General features: G+C 38.2%; 2 non-coding genes across 2 annotated transcripts; both read right to left on the reverse strand.

Annotated features, from left to right (window-relative positions):
* Positions 1-2,134: 2,134 nt before the first annotated feature.
* On the reverse strand, positions 2,135-2,207 carry TRNAK-CUU (transfer RNA lysine (anticodon CUU)). The gene has a single exon. It is a non-coding gene; the product is annotated as a tRNA-Lys (tRNA).
* A 71-nt stretch (positions 2,208-2,278) lies between these two features.
* Positions 2,279-2,351, reverse strand: TRNAK-CUU (transfer RNA lysine (anticodon CUU)). Its single transcript has one exon. It is a non-coding gene; the product is annotated as a tRNA-Lys (tRNA).
* Positions 2,352-12,307: the final 9,956 nt, after the last annotated feature.

The raw sequence follows: 12,307 nt of genomic DNA on the forward strand, positions 1-12,307 counted from the left end.
ACAGATTCTGTTTATTTTCAATAAATAGTTAATACACTGAATTTCAGCTCCGTAAGTTTAACGGCGTGCGAGATACTCATTTTTTCCGCAAAAATTCGGATCCTCACTACCTCCCTAGAATGTTATGTATTATAATGAAAGCATTATAACATCCCAGTTTGGATTAAGGCCTAACTATATACCAAAAGTAATTTCATTTGACTTTGCAATTTGACCGTAATTAGGCACACATAGTTACATTCAATTTTTTATATAATAATTCATATACTACAGTGATTCAATAATATATTTTTTCCAGAAGTTAGCTCCTCTAAAAACTCTCAGGTCTCGAAAGCTAAGTAGTAGTGTAAGTCCTATTGCTATTATTACAATTACAAATATCAATATCCAAAAGTGACTGAAGTTCTTTTTTTCACTTTGTTAGATATACTCACCTCAGGTAGTTAGACAGAAACAAGTGGAAAAGGAAGGAAAATGAAGGTCTTGGAAGTAAAACGAAGACAAATTCACCAGTCTTCAGAAGATACTGTCTACAATGCAGTGAGCAGAGAGGGTCGGTAGATCATACTGAGTCGGTGGGTCGCAGTGGGTCATGGTGGGTGGTGGATCGCAGTGGATCACAGTGGGTGGTGGGTCGCAGTGGGTCATGGTGGGTGGTGGGTCTTAGTGGGTCACAGTTGGTCACATGATGTTGACCCACAACCCACTGACCCACTCAGAAACTTGACCCACCGACCTACTGACCCACTCCATCTCTGGATGTAACCCTAAAGAAGGAATACATTCTGTAATTATTGAACTTTTTTACTACCGTTAAACTAACGTTACATCCAAAATTAAGTTCATGGCGTCAACTTTTTAAATGGATTTTATATTAGGTTCTAATAAAAAGATGTGAAGTTCACCATACCAAGACACAAATGGCTTTCTAAGTTTTCCTGACTTAAGATACTTTTCTCCCTGTCTGCCATTTTGAATTTAGGAACCCGTACAATAAATTAACTTTTAACTAGCAGGCATAATATTAGACTTTACAAGAAGTTGGTCAAGTGCTATATATAGAGCATTGGACTGTATGGTTCAGAGACTTGGACATTACGGACGCTAGGGAAGAAATATTTAGAGAAATTCGAAATGTGGTGTTGGAGGAAGATGGAGAAGATAAAATGGACAGAGAGAGTAACAAACGAGGATGTTTTAAAACGGATAGAACAGAAGAGGGCGCTTTTAACCAAAATCCTTCGTACGAAGCCCAATTGGATTGGACATGGACACGTCTTGCGAAGAAATTGTCTTCTTCATACCGCCATAGAAGGAAAGGTGGAAGGAAAGCGAGGAATAGGAAGAAGAACACAAGTAATCGATTATTTGAAAAATAGAAGAAAATATTCTGAGTTACAAGAGGAAGCTGAAAATCGAGCAACGTGGAAGAAACATTTTCAGTCTCAATCTAATTTTAAAAAACTACTACTACTACTACTACTACTACTACTACTACTACTACTACTACTACTAATAATAATAATAATAATAATAATAATAATAATAATAATAATAATAATAATAATAATAATAATAATATAAATTACTTACAAAATGTATAACTTTCAGGAGCTCGTTAAGAGTGTTAGTTAACTAACATGACTCTTGTGACATGTTGTGTTGAATAACTTACTCTTGCTGGCTAGCTCGAAAACTAATGAAACTCCGAACTCAACACAGAACTCGTTAAATAGTGAATGTCGTGAAGGTACTTCTTTAATTGTAGAATCCACTAAAGGAAATGAAGGTTGTGCTTGAATAAGAAAATAAAAATAATAAAAAGTCCATAGGAACATTTAATTATTTTCCACCTTAAACAAGCCGGCATTTTTACCATTTCTACTCGTGGAAATTACTCATTTAACTCAAGAAATTAGGATTAAGTTGACTGTGTACAATATAATCTCTAACGTTAAAAAAAAAAAAAAAGAATAAAGAAAGATACACAAGGAGAGAAGAATAATCGAACCCAGATCTTGAAATTAAGCATATTGTGATTTGATGAATAAACTAGGGTTGCTGATTGCAACTGTTAGTTACTTCTTGGGTGAATAGTTTTTGCGTCAAGTACTAAGATTAAAAGAAAAATGTACGCCCAGCGTGGGGCTCGAACCCACGACCCTGAGATTAAGAGTCTCATGCTCTACCGACTGAGCTAGCCGGGCTTAAGTATCTCACTTAATACTTTCTATTGAAATAGTGTCTTTTACATAAGGAGGAAGAAATGAAAAGGAAACGCCCAGCGTGGGGCTCGAACCCACGACCCTGAGATTAAGAGTCTCATGCTCTACCGACTGAGCTAGCCGGGCTTATTAATTTTGAATAATATATTCTATTTAATTAGTCTCTTTTACATAAAGCTCTACCAACCGGCTGTATATTAACTACTACTTTCTATTCCTCGTGAAAGTTTAAATGAAAGAAATTCAGAAATAAAGGATCACAGCACACCCTTCTCGTGGCTTCAGGAGACAATCAATTTCGTCGAACAATCATAATAATAACAGTAACGAAGACCATAGGCACCGAGTTTGGGGGGCAGGGCACTTTTGGCCCCCACAATATTTAAAGATGGGTTCCCCGTCCCTCCAATATAATCGAGTTAAAGAAGAATTAATGAAGAGGAGCAAGAATTTCTGTCGTAAATTTCATCTTGCCTTTAATTCAATATTAGGAACAGCGTTCTTATTTGATAGAAAGCGTCGTTTTCAAAACGGTGTTTTATAGAGCACTGAAGCTTCAACCAACACTATGGCAACACTGATATGACAAGTGAGGATCAATGTGGTGCAGCGAAGTTACCAGAATTTGAACTTGAATTTGTTTTGATGTCTTTAGACAAATTTTGACTTAGTTCATGAATTTCGCAGCCGAGCGGATGCAGCAGACCGAGATCACGGGGGAAGGAGGCCTTTATTAAGCAGTTGATAGAAAACGGCCGAATATGATTATATATTTATTCATGTTGTCCCCCCCCCCCCAATATTTTCTTCAAGTCGGCGCCTATGACGAAGACGCTCTTTCAACCTGTAAGTTACAAATTATGAAGATAGATGACAAACTAAGTCAACAAATCTTTGAGTTTTAAGACAGTGATAATGAGGAATGAAGAAAGTGGGGGAAACGGGAGAACCCCGAAAAAAACACACACACGTTGTTTGTCCATCACAATGCTCACTTGGCGCGAACTGGGATCAAATATGAAACCTCCAGCTTTCTGGGGGCCTCTTATGAAAAGCACAATTATACGAGAAATCTAATTCTGAAGTTAATATTAAATAACTTATAGTTATCTTTGGTGCTAAATTATCCTAGAAATGTCACCCTCTTTCTATCAAAGAGAATGCCCAAAACCGCTTAAATTTATTGAAGCCTCTTGTCGGTACCACCTGGGGCTTACACGCTGATACATTGTTAAATACGTATAAAGCGTTTTTCCGCCCCTGTCTCATACATGGCCACACTGCCTGGGTTAGCGCTGTGGATGAATGTTATAAGCGGCTTCTTATAATCGAACGTCATGTATTAAGTCTTGCCTATCGCATCAACTTGCCTAGTCCTACTCGTCTTTTCTACGATAAGCTGATCTTTCCGCATATCACTGGACATTTTGAAGACCTTCCTTCAGATACATAGACAAAAAGTGGACAACTGAACATCACCCCCCCCCTGGACACCATACATATTGATGCCAGTCTTTCCACTCCTCCTAAGTATGTTTTTTATTGTTTATACATCTCTACAGCATCTCCTTACAACCTATAGCCAGAAACATCATCTCATCTCTTAACTACAATTTAAGTTCCTCTGGAAGAGACGACGTTATCGTCTGCGGAAAAAATTAGTGTTAACATACAAGTACGCTAAAGCGGTCGTTATTTTCTGTTTTAACCATGTATTGGTATAGAACTTTCAGGGTATAAATATTAATGCAATTCGTTGTTGGCAAAATTGAGAGTATTGGATTAAAGGCGACAGAGAAGAGCCCATGTGGCGGGTTAATGATGGTACTGGTGGTTTCAAGCCGGCACTAGCGGTTCAGACGAGGAGAAACAGCAGATACAGCCTTTTACCGACATGGTGGTAAAATTGCTGCATTCGTGTAAATTCGTAACGGTACCGCCGCCATCGGCCTGCCAAATTTTAGACGGCAGACCGCCGCGGTTCGCTGTGGGTCCGACTATGATTTGCACAAGGGGATATGAGTTCCCACCGAGAATCGAACCCGGGTTTTCCGCGTCAAAGACGAGTACGGTAGTCATATAGTCACGTGTGAGCTCCCCAATATAGTTTGGAGAAGAGTTGGACAGATCTTCATCCAGCAGTGTGTTGACAATGATTGACTATAATGATGCTGGTGATTATATAGTTCTATTCAAGAGGAAATTTCACATCAACAGAGCAGCACTTTTCGTTGCATCTTTTTCCCTGTTTATAACATTAAAAAGATGCTGCTAGTTCCGCATAATATAACGTTATTGCGCCTTATGTCGTAGACAATTTACATGCGTTAATCGCTTTAGAACGCTTGGCTAATTTTAGATAGTATTAACCTTGAAATAACAGCCGGGGGGAGCGGATCACAGGGAGAGAGATAATAAAAGTGTCACATTGACCAAGGTCACCGTGTAATACTTGAAGGTCATTGTAGAAAAAAAAATATTTTTTAAAAATACACATGTGTTTTAAAAAAATACACGTTCTCCGGAGATGGAACACTTCGATTTTCAATAACTTGAATTTTTCTTTTTTTGTTTTCTTTCTTTTTTTAATCTTATCATTTGCCTGCAGATAGGAATAGCAGTTAACTAAACATAAATCTATGGTTTGCAAATAATTTTCTCTGTTCTTTATCATGCGAACGTGATTTATTATACGTACAGCCAGCGCAAATGTACTTTCCGTTTGATAAAATTAGTTTTGTAAACAACTTCAGAATGGAAGGACAATGTGAGTGGAATTTTCATTATATTAAAAAGAATGTAATTTTCTCTACATTCCAGCCTTGAAACTCAATGAAACGGTGTACGTTCCACTGTTATTCCCAAAATAAGTATTACCAAACGGAAATAACTTTTGTAGCTGACAGTACAATCAAGGGCGCCGATCCTGGGGGGCCCGGGCCCCCCAACGCTCATGTGGGTCCCCCTATTGTGTTTATGAATATGAAATATTTGGCATCATTTGAATGCAATTTGTCTTAAAATCCTCATTTACATACCTTCTGTATCTGAATGGGCCCCCTCAAATTTACAGAGAAATCGGCGCTCTTGGGTACAATACATATAATACGTGTCAAATTGTTTCCTTCGTTTCAGTGGAGTAGCTTCGTTATTTTAGAAGGTGGGAGCTAGTAAGAACTGGGAAGATATTTTCTGTTAATCTTAGTAGCAAGAAAACTTCCGGGCAGTTGGCTTTCTATGCTTGCACTTGCAAAGCATGTTTCATACAACCTGCCTTTTGTTGTACTTCCAAGCAATGCTTTTATTTAGATCAGTATTTCTCAAAGTGTGGGTCGCGACCCATTGGTATGTCGCAGGCCGTTTTTCAGTGGGTCGCGAGATTTCCTTTGATTGAAAATTTTATTTTGATGCAGAAACATACGTTGTGAAGTACTATTCAGAAAATGAAAATTGGAAGCGTTTGTTAATGAGGCGAAGAGTAACTGGTTACTCAGAGCCCGGCACTGTAGTACACTCACTAGAAATGCTGAGTTAGGATGGAAAGAAAGAGGATGAGTCAAAATCTGTCACGGGGTACGACATTGCGTTGGGAATACTGTTAGCTCTGTGTTACCTTTCTAATGGAAACACATTAACCCTCTCTGCGCATGCATACAATTTCATATGACACGGTTATTGAGAAAGAATGTCGAAGTGTGTTTGGATAAAAGTCAATGGGCCACAAAATATCTTTTATTATTTAATGTGGGTCGCAGTACCAACAAGTTTGAGAACCACTGCTTTAGATCCTTCGCAGAGCGCCATAGCATCAATGGCCGTTCATTGGCTATTGACTTGACTTGTAAAACGCTTGCGACAAGCTTGAAAGGAATACAGAATGCAAGATTGTCCCCACGTAACTTCGTGACTGGAATGCAGCTTGGGGCATGCTTGCTTTAGTATTGTCAATTTACTTCAGTATTGGACCATTTGCTTTAGTATTGTCCATGTGACCTTAAATTAATGCCACCTAAAAATAATTCATGAATGTAGTATTCAAATAGAAGGTCATCTTAATAAATTTAACTACCATCGTTATGAAGACTGTTTCCAACAAGAAATAATTTATTTTAAATAATATAGGTATGACAGATTTTGTCGCCCCGTGCAAATGCACGTGTTGCACATGTGGTATGTGAGGTGAGAGAATGTATTCAAAATCATTCATCTGATGATTTCTCGACCAATGTAAAATAGCGTACGTGTCTTTCGTCTCGGGGAGACAAGAGTTTAATTTCCGGTAGGAGTTCGGATACTATACTAAGCTATAGGCCCACGTCTTATATAGCATCCTTGCTGAAAGGGAAGCTAAACGACCAACCAATCGCCCAATGTCAAATTTAGACCTATTTCATGGAAGGAGAATCAAAGGCACTTTACCCTAACGCAACTACTTCCTCCCTCCTCTAAGAAATTATTATTATTACCGTATACCAGTATACTTGTATTTTTAAAAAAATATTAATCAAAGTTGCCTTCAATAAAAGAATATACGTGTTAGATTTTTTCAAATAATTGAAGGTTATCAAGCAGACTATTGTACAGGGTGGCCCAAAAGTAGGTATACAGTACCGTACTGATCAGCTCATTGCATTTTATATCATTTGTTATTATTATCCATCAGGTAGACTTACTTTCTTTATTATTTGTTCTTAATATGTTTTTACTTGTATCTTAAGCTTGGAAGAGCCGAAGCAAATAAACCCATAAACTAGAATGTTATACTTGATCAATGCAGGGATGTATACTTACTTTTGGTCCACTCTGTATAGCTAATAATACATCTATATAAGCTATTAGAATACACAATCTTCACCTTACTAAACCATATAATTAATTATTAATACCTACTTGAAACTCTCAGCTGGTCTAGTGTCATACGCAATTCACTTGAATTACATTTGCACTTGCTTGAACTTCTGTTCAATCTAAGAGGACCACTAGAGCAGACGTCGAGAGCCACAGTTTGAGAGACCCTGCTATAGCGCATTGTTATAATTGAAGGTATATGTTAGAAGATATACATCACCGTTTTTATATGGTTTTTGCCAGTGGCGTATTTAGGGGGTGGCTTCCGGGCTTAACCCCCCCCCAAATCTTACCTAATATAGTAAAGTAAATGAAATATCTTGCAAAATTTTCACATTTCCAGGCAAAGCCCCCCGAAAGTTTGCAAAGCTCCTCCCGAAACAAAATCGTAAATACGCCACTGGTTTTTGCGTATCAAATTGCTAATCAAGGGCAAATTCGCATAGTAATTTGTAGGTTTTATATAGCATTTTCTGCAATGTAGGAAATAATAATAATAATAATAATAATAATAATAATAATAATAATAATAATAATAATAATAATAATAATAATAATAATAATAATAATAATAATAATAATAATAATAATAATATTCTTTCTCAGTTGGCTGAAGTCGGCTTTGCTTATCTCTGTCCTCCACCTGTTTCTATCGTGTGTCGTATCCACTGTGCCACCACAAACGTTCACAATCTCTCCACTTCTTCTTTGGCCGGGCTCGGGGTCGTTTCCCATTTCCTTCTATAGCTTCTGCTCCGTGAGCTATGTATTCCAAAGGTTTTCATCTTACATGTCCATCTACTTTTTTTTTCTTCAGTTTTTCTACTACTGGTCTCACCTTTACTGTTCCACACATAATTTCATTCTTAATTTTGTCCTTCCGTGTCACTCCACCAAAGGTGTCCAACCAAACTCATGAGGTCGGCGCTCACGAGTTCGGAACTCACGCTCACTCTACCTCAACCTCACGAAGTGAGCGTGAGGTCAGACTGCTTATGTGAGCGTGAGGTCAGATTGGTGATGTGAGCGTGAGGTTGAGTGAGTGTAAGGTCAGACTGGTGAGGTGAGCGTGAGGTCGAAATGAGTTTGTGAGCATGAGGTTGATTGAGCGTGAGGTCAGACCGGTGAGGTGAGCGTAAGGTCGAGTGAGCGTGAGGTCGAAATGAGTTTGTGAGCGTGAGGTTGAGTGAGGTTAGGTCAAAGTGGTCACTTCTGCACTCCACACATCCACCGCAGCTTCTTCATCTCCGCAAATTGCAATTTCTGTTCCTCTCTCTCTCTTCGTCGTCCAACATTCGTTTTCGTATATGGCACGTTTCACTACTGTTTTGTAAATTTTTTTCTTTAAGGTTAGTGTAAAGGGACAAGTTTTGCAAATAGATGTCACTACAGTCTTCGTATCTCCCCCATGTATTTTTTTTACCTTTCAAGAAAATTTACAATTTCTCTTACAAAATACAACCTAGAGACTTCAAATTTTTGGAGAAGGAACTTATTAAAGGGAACAATTCGTGCCGATTTTTTATTTAGAATTTTCTGCATTGTTGAAACAGTTCCATTGTTAAAGGTTTGGATATCCATTTCAACAATCAAGCCATTTCAACAATGAAGAAAATTTTAAATAAAAAATCGGCACAGATTATTGCCTTAGATAGATTATGAAGTTCCTTTTCTAAAAATTTGAAGTCTGCAGGTTGAAATTTGTAACAGAAATCGTGAAATTTTCGTGAAAAGTAAAAAAAAAAAAAAAAATACATGGGAGAGATACGAAGACTGTAGTGCCATCTATCGGCAAAACTTGTTCCTTTAAACCAACCTTAAGCCGTTTTGGTATCCTACGGTCACACAATAATAATACCGCTTCTGTCTATTTTGTCCTACAGCTGCTAATTATAACCGTTTACATCTTCTATTCCTGTATTTTCCTGCAGTATTGATTCCAAGTATTTGAATTTCCTCGTCATTGCCACCTTTTCTTAGTCCAATTGCATCAGTTGCGGATCCAGGACCGACTTCTGGGGGGGGGGGTGTTGTCATAATGCTACTTTTAAGGGCTGCAAACTCTGGGATAGATTTTATTTATATATATATATAAAGTAAGAAAGTTTCCTCTTCTGGGGGGCAAGTCCCGATCGCCCCCCCCCTTCCTGGATCCGCCCCTGAATTACATTTTTGTATTCTCGCTTACATTTTCCCTGAAAGGACGGGGGGGGGGGAAATAAATATTCTGTCTTGGTTGTTTTACTAATTCAAAGCCTTGTACTCTCCAATAATCCTCTCCAGGCATCTAATTTCTTTTGTAGTGCTTCCTTCGTCTCACCAAAAATACTTATTTTGTAAATTAGCCTACTAAATTTTATTCAATCCAGCGTTTTTAAAAAGTTTCATTCTGTAATTAAAATTCGATTGTGTCATTTTTAATGATAACTTGCCTAAAATCCATCTGTGGGCACCTCTGTGTAGGTTGAACTACTACAGTGAATCCCCCCCCCCAACAACGGAGACTGATGGGATATGATTATTTGTGAGGGTGGGGCACGGTGGCTCAGTGGTAGAGTGTTTCTGGAGCGTGGGGTACCGGTTGTCCCTATGCCTGTGGACAACATCGTGTCCGTGGGTTTTCTTGTCGTACTCCTGTTTCCTCCCACATATTCATTGCACAAAATATTCGATCATCATTCACTTGCCTTAAGCATCCGTCTCCCTTAGCTTAACGGGCGTAAGTGAGGGGCATCAAACTGAAAGATTTACAAATGTAAATATTATAAAAACCAATTGGCGTAACAGCCCTTTCTGTGGGCCTGAGCCAAGGGCGCCCATGTTGTGGTTTCCAAGGGGGGCAAGTATAAGCGACGTTTCAAAAATAGTTTCAAATTTTGCTGTAACTAATGTAAAAATTCTATTGGATTTTCGATATTCTGAAGTAGAATTTCCTATAGGGGGGAAAGCGCCCCACTTTTCCCCCCCTGATGGGCGCCCTTGGCCTGAGCTGCTCCAACACCGTCTGTTAAAGCGACCGTCTGAAGTATGTCTAGTCTAGCAACGAGCACATCTTCAGCGCGCTGCGCCTCTTTATCTCTAACAGGCGTATCAGGACCTCCTAATGGGCATCTTTTATTCATGTGACTCCCTAGTTTGCTTCACGACCTGGGTGGGTGGCTGGGAAGCAACGACCGGGAATCGAACCCGGAACAACGCGGACACGAGTGTAAAGCGCTAACTCTTAGACTTCGGTTTTCCCATAATGTAAACGTAATGTCGAAATACTATACTCACTGTTTTAATTACTTGGAGAATGAAAGGAAAATTTCTCTCCGTAAAAAGTTCCTTAGTTCACCAACTTAAAAGTACACTAGATTCTCGCTAATCTGGCCCTCAGTAATTCGGCCTCTCAGTAATCCGGCGCACATCCAACCAAAACCACGTGCACAATGAATTATCGTGCGCATGCGCAACAATCCTTTATATACTGTACGTACTCGAAATTGAAGCATTCTTTACAGTTCGGTTGCATGATAAAGCATGCCACCGTCGCGTATCATCATTGTGACAGTTAAAAATTAGGGACATGTTTCATTGTGAATGATACTACTCAAGGACTAAGTTTTCTTTGAAAATTAATGTATATTTGGATTTAATAAAGTATATCCTTTATGTTTTAAAATTATATCCTTCGATTTAATAAAGTACAGTACACTATATCCCCTGTTTTCCAAATAAATAAAAAATAAGATAAATAAATAAATCAAATAAATGTAAGACACTCAATAATCCGGTACTTCGGCTAATCTGGCACCCATATGTGCCAAGAATTGCCGGATTGGCGAGAGTCTAGTGTAAAAGTAATCCAGTAAGATCTTGTAACATTGTTATTAAACACAGAAAAGGTAGGCAAAAAAAAAAAAAAAAAAAGACAATTATAAAAGTTTATTAATTTATTGCGGGAAAAGTCTACGATAGTTGTCTGACGTCTAATGCTGCCGCTGCGAAAACTAGTTTCTGATCGGAATTTGCTTATAACTGCTGGCTCAGTTGAAGAGATCAATATTGGAAATTTATTGTCAAATTCCAGGAAGTATTTTTAGTCCTAAATGCGTATGAGCTGAGAATTATTCCTGTCCACTACAAAGAGGTAAACGTTGGGGGGGGGGGATGAAGAAGACTGACTGACCGTAAAAGACAGGGTTCTCTCCCATGATAATATATATTTTTTTACCGGGACGTACAGGAGTACAGCGGGGAGCTTTACTACGCAAATCACCTTTTTGTCTACTGTATTTTCTCTTCCTGGTTATCTCTAACGCCAGATTGCTACACTGTATGTCTGGGCGGGAAAACAGAACGTGTTGTTTACTACGATTTCCCCATCCCTAGTTCCTGTTCATTCTAGTACGCGCATGCGCTGTGGTCATGTTGCTATGACAACACGCTGACAGAGTTTTCCCGCGCTTTCAGTATTGAGTACTACACTTTTTTTTTCTTTTTCTCTTTCTCTCTTTCACGAACAAAAACGGTGAAACTACGTTTCAACGTGGCAAAGCCTTAACTTGCACTAAAATCCTCCCGAAACGCGTTTATTGAAAGCCATAAAAAGAACCCATTAAAACAAGAAAGACATATTTAAAAAAAAAAGAAAAGAAAAAAACAACAACCAAGAAACGAGTTCTTAGAACGGGCGTGGTCTCTCGTTCCGTTTATGTGTATGTGTGTGGAGCTCCTGAGTAGAATTGTAGGTGTCTGGGAGACTGTCTGGTTTTAGCGATCTATAAACATTTCCCCCGCTTTTTAAATATAAAACCTGTTGAAAGAATATTACATAATTTCCTGATGCAACCACGGCTTCATATTATTACAGAATGGATTTATTTATTTATTTATTTCACCGGTATTTAAAACAAGTTGATTCTCTGTTAATGGAAATGGGTTCATACCTCAAATCTTCGGTTTGCTGTAAACTCGTTATAGATTAAAAGCTTAAGTTTGTCATTACTTAAAAATTTTAAAGATTCTTATTAGGCCTATTTACATTTATCGTTTGTTCTAATTTGCCCAATTAAGAATCTTAATCCCGGCGAAATTAAAATACCGCTAATTTTACAGTAATTATGTGATATCTTCAAATAGATAAAAAGATAATCGAAATGTGGAACAAGAGCGCCCTAGACAATATCATTTAACATGAGATACCGTAATCACGACTCACTTATCTACTTTCGATTTCGAGCCATTTTGAA

The sequence above is a fragment of the Thermobia domestica genome, chromosome 14 (genome assembly GCF_964235325.1).
Source record: "Thermobia domestica chromosome 14, izTheDome1.hap1.1, whole genome shotgun sequence".
In the NCBI taxonomy this organism is placed as follows: domain Eukaryota; kingdom Metazoa; phylum Arthropoda; class Insecta; order Zygentoma; family Lepismatidae; genus Thermobia; species Thermobia domestica.